The sequence below is a fragment of the Oryctolagus cuniculus genome, chromosome 21, assembly GCF_051225735.1.
Source record: "Oryctolagus cuniculus isolate XC-2025 breed Fujian yellow rabbit chromosome 21, ASM5122573v1, whole genome shotgun sequence".
NCBI classification, from domain to species: domain Eukaryota; kingdom Metazoa; phylum Chordata; class Mammalia; order Lagomorpha; family Leporidae; genus Oryctolagus; species Oryctolagus cuniculus.
Genome location: NC_142887.1, coordinates 36,096,255 through 36,101,307, shown reverse-complemented (window position 1 = coordinate 36,101,307; position 5,053 = coordinate 36,096,255).

The following is a 5,053-nucleotide window of genomic DNA, read 5'->3' as shown; positions in this document are numbered from 1 at the left end:
GGAATGAATGGCCTCTATGGGAGGTCAGTCATGGCTACAGGAAGTCCCCAGGGACACACATACTGAAGTTTTATTTATTGATTTATTTATTTTAAAATGACCTTTTTCTTCTCAGCTATTTAAGCCTTTGGTAAATCAGACATCAAATGAAGCTACCTCCCCAGTGAAGCTCTCTGTGTCAGTTGCTCCATACTTTGTCCACCACCAGTCCCCTCTCCAGTCCTCACCTCACCTTTGATCCTCAGACCTTATTCACACAACCTAGCCCACTGACTCAGAATTATAATGCACATGCCCCACAGTTGTGGATCACAAACTCATGAAGCCCACAGTCCAGGGTCTGCTTAAGCTTTCCAGAGTCTAGCCAGAGACAAAGCTTCACTTAAAAAGTTGGGACCCCAAGATGTTCGAGATGTGCTGCTCACAGGGAAAAGAAAACAATGTTAGAGAGTGAAAATGTTACTTTCTAGAATGCAATCATTCTTGTCAGAATGTATAGAGCTCAACAGAAGCAAGTGGTAGGGAAGCTCTTCTCCCAACCCAAGAATCACCATGTTTCATCCTCAAATACCTCCTGCTACTTCCTTTATGCCCTCTCTTCTCAAACCTATCTTTTAAACAATATTTTATTTATTTATTTGAGATTTAGAGTTACAGAGAAAGACAGATAGAAAGTGCTTCCATCCACTGGTTCACTCCTCAAATGGCCTCAATAGCCAGAGCTGGAACCAAGAACTAGAAGCTTCTTCTGGGTATCACACTCAGGCACAGGGGCCCAAGCACTTGGGCTATCTTCCATTGCTTTCCCTGGCCATAGCGCACAGCTGGAGCAGAAGAGGAGCAGCCAGGACACAAACTAGCACTGCAGGCAGAGGCTTAACCTACTACACCATAGTGCCATCCCCTCAACCCTATCTTGAGAACACTCTACTCTTTGTCCTCAATCTGTTTCACTAATCACCAGGCTAGTTTCCTGCCTCCCGTGACCCAGTGGCCACCAAACCTGGCCCCCTTTGGGAAGAAACCAGCACAAAACCACCAGGAAGCCTTCTTTGGTGCTGCACCCTGGGGGCAGAGGAGGAGCAATCCTGGGCCATGGGCTGGGTCACAAAAGACTTTCTCCTGGCCCTGGCCCCCTAGAAGATCTGCCCCAGGAACTGAGCCCCTCCCATCACCCATACAGTAGCTTTCAAACATGTACTGGTTCACTCCCCAGGGAAAAGGCAGCACACCCATCATTTAACATACCCCAAATGCCTTCTCATCACTAATCCCCAAAACCCAGCAAACAAAGCCACCTGTCAAAATACACTCCAGCCCCAGCAAACATCAGCCACTAAGGAGATTACTGCCAAGGTCAAGGGAGTAGGGAGGGCAGAGCTGAGATATTGCTGGGCTCTCCTGGGGCAGGGGATTCACTTTGTTCAGGTGCCACAACCATCCATTCACTGGTACGAGCTGCAGGCAAGTAAACTGCCCATGAGCCAGAACACTTTCTTATGTGTCCTTCATGTTAGCAATTCCAGATGCTGTTTTCTCACATCTGTGTCACATCCCTTTTTCACTTACTTAGCCACAGACCCTCAGGGAGGCATGTACATGACCAGGAAAGTATCCCCCCCCCACCCCACCCCAGCACAGCACCTTACAGAGAAACCTTGCACAGGAGCCCCAGCTGCATGGAGTCAAAGGCTCTTGGAACACAGAAAGATGCCTGACCTCTTCACAAAAGGCCCAACTGCTGTGCACCACCCCCTTCCCTCTCCCCCACCCCACACATGCCAGACCCTCACTGCATTTATTTGACCAGACTCAGGAAAAGCCTGACACAGCACAGCCTTTCCCTAAAAGCCTCAGTTTCCTGACAACTTAACAGCACCCAGAAAACACCCATTTTCATGGTTCTCAGAACCCACTGCAGAAGTAATTTTCTGGCAGAAATAATGATCAAACAGGACTGCAGGAAAGAGAATTCGGCATCCTGCTTCCTCACTGAACCCTGCTGACTCAGAGATGGATCCCTAGCCCTGGCCCTTCCCAGCCACTCCTTCCATCTGATCTACTCCACTCAGGTCTGTGCAGGTCCCAAAGCCCATCTGTCTCTGCAGTATCCAGCCCACAGGTATTCCAATCCCAGCCTCTAGAGACCAACCATGAAGTAGGGCAGTTTGACATGGGCAAGACAGCCAGCCCTGCACATAGACACAAACCAGAAGGCGGCCTGAGGAAGATAGGACCACAGGTCTCTCTGCTTGGTGAAGGTTCCAAGCAGAGCCCAAGGACTTGGTTCCCAAAGATGAGTGGGAAAAAAAGGGAGAAAAGGGAGAAGCAGGGCCAGTATGATCCAGCCTATAGGCAATCACTGACAGCTTTGAGAGGGACAAGCCAGTTACACCAAGAGACAGGAGTCCCAGGTTCCTCTACAGGCTGCCTGCTCACATACCCAACCTTCCCCTGGCTGACCTTGGGAAGTTATTCAAGCTCCACTCTGCCTAAGAAATGAAAATCCAGCCCACAGTGGACACTCAAGGCCAGGAATAGCATATCAGATAGCATGGTCTGCATAACACACTTAGAGAACCTCCATCTAGGGGCACACATCCTCCCTGACACATATGCGGCTTGACATTCACAGCTGCTCTGCTTAGTGTCCCCACCCCTCACATGCACCTACCTACCCCCAAATCACATCCTTGAACTCAAAATATCCCAGAACCTGTCATGTATAAATTTATCCCAAATATGGCAAACAGGGTGGGTGTTTGGCACAGTGGCTTCAGCTGCATCCCACAGCAGGGTGCCTGGTTTGAATCCCAGGCAGCAGAGGATGGCTCAAGAACTTAAGACACTGTCACTAGGGAGGTCTCCACAGGGGACCTGGATGGAGTGATGGACTCCTGGCTTCAGTTTGGCTCAGCTCTGGCTGTGATATGTATTTGGGGAGTGAACCAGCAGATGGAAGATCTCCAACTATGCCTCTGCCTTTCACATAATACATAATTTTCAAAAATTCAAAATATGGAAAAGCTACATGTATAAAGATGACAAAGCATGGGATAGCATTGTTACAAAGGTTATGCAACCACCTGCCATGCAGGTATCCCATACAAGCAAGCATGAGTGCTGGTTCAAGTCCCAGCTACTACACTTCTGATCCAGTTCTCTGCTAATGCACCTGGGAAAACAGCAGATGATGGCTAAAGTACTTGGGTCCCTGTCACCCACAGGTGAAGCCTGGATGAAGTTTTAAGCTCCTGGCTTCATCCTGTCCCAGGCCTGGTTGTTGAAGCCATTTTGAGAGTGAACCAGCAGATGGAAGCTCTCTCCCTGTCTCTTCACCTCTCTCTGTTAACACTGCCTTTCAAATAAATAAATAAATAGTGTCTGATGCTGTGGCATAGCCGGTATATCAGCAGCCTGCAGTCCCAGCATCCCATTTGGCCACTGGTTCAAGTCCTGGCTGCTCCATTTCTGATTTAGAACTCTGCTATGGCCTGGGAAAGCAGTAGAAGATGGTCCAAGTGCTTGGGTCCCTGCCCCGACATGGGAAACCCAGAAAAAGCTCCTAGCTCCTGGCTTCAGATTGGCTCAGCTCCCACCATTGCAGCCATTTGGGGAGTGAACCAGCAGACCACCTCTGCCTCTCCATAACTCTGCTTTTTAAATAAACAAATCTTTTAAAAATAGATAAATAAGCCAGCGCTGTGGCTCAATAGGCTAATCCTCTGCCTTGCGGCGCCGGCACACCGGGTTCTAGTCCCGGTCAGGGCACCGGATTCTGTCCGAGTTGCCCCTCTTCCAGGCCAGCTCTCTGCTGTGGCCCGGGAGTTCAGTGGAAGATGGCCCAAGTCCTTGGGCCCTGCACCCGCATGGGAAACCAGGAGAAGCACCTGGCTCCTGCCTTCGGATCAGGGCGGCCGCGGCAGCCATTGGAGGGTGAACCAACGGCAAAAAGGAAGACCTTTCTCTCTGTCTCTCTCTCACTGTCCACTCTGCCTATCCAAAATAAATAAATTAAATAAATAAATAAATAAAGTATGCCAAGGCCCCAGGCCTAACAGGCATTTGATACAAACTGCTATTTGACTAGTGAATGAACATCAAAGAATCATTATATTTGTAATGAGTGGGTAGAAACTTTGTATCTGACAACAGTGACTAAATACATAACAATGTAAGCAGGAAGGAGGCACCTGCAGTACCAGCACTGTTAGAGGGGAGGGAGAAGACAAAAACTCCCACTGCCCACTACAGCCCCCACTTTGGGGTAGACAGTTGAGCTCAGGCTGGAGTCTGACCAACTCCAGAAGGGGGCTCTATGTCTAACCTCAAAACCAAGCCCAGACTTTACTCCCAGGGCCCCTGGGAGCCACTGTGGGGTGCCTGTCACATCTGTTTGGGAAGCTCACTTAACCAGAAGATTGGCAAAAATCAAAGGTTAATATTCAGTGTCAATGAGGGTGTAGAAACCAGTGACTCTCATTCATGCCAAGTGAGAGCACAACAGGTGTACTTCTCAGAGGACAATTACTCAGCAGTAACCCTAGTAGCAATTCCACTCCCAGGAATCCACCTCACAGTGGTAAACAAGGCACCCAAGGGTGTATGATGTCCACACTTCCAGCCCCAGCACTTGTAACACACTGCTCAGGAGCAACCTGGGCATTAGCCGGGTGGTGGACAACCACAGCGTGAGGTACCTGAAAAGTAAAGAAACCACACAGTAATCAAAAAGAATGGGGGGGGGGGCGGGTGAGCATTTGGCATAGCGGTTAAGACACCAGCTGAGATACCAGCATCTATATCAGGGAGCTTGGGTTTGATGTCTGTTTCCAACTCCTGACTCCAACTCCTGACTCCAGTTTCCTGCTCATGCAGACCTTAGAAGGCAGCAGATGAGGCTCCAGCTCCTGGCTTCAATCTGGCTCAGCCCAGCTACTGCAGGCACTTGGAGACTGAAGCAGCACATTGAAGACAGTCCTCTGTATCCCTCCTTCCTTCACATAAAAACAAAACAAATATGATGCCCATTTATTTTACTTCATTATTTAAG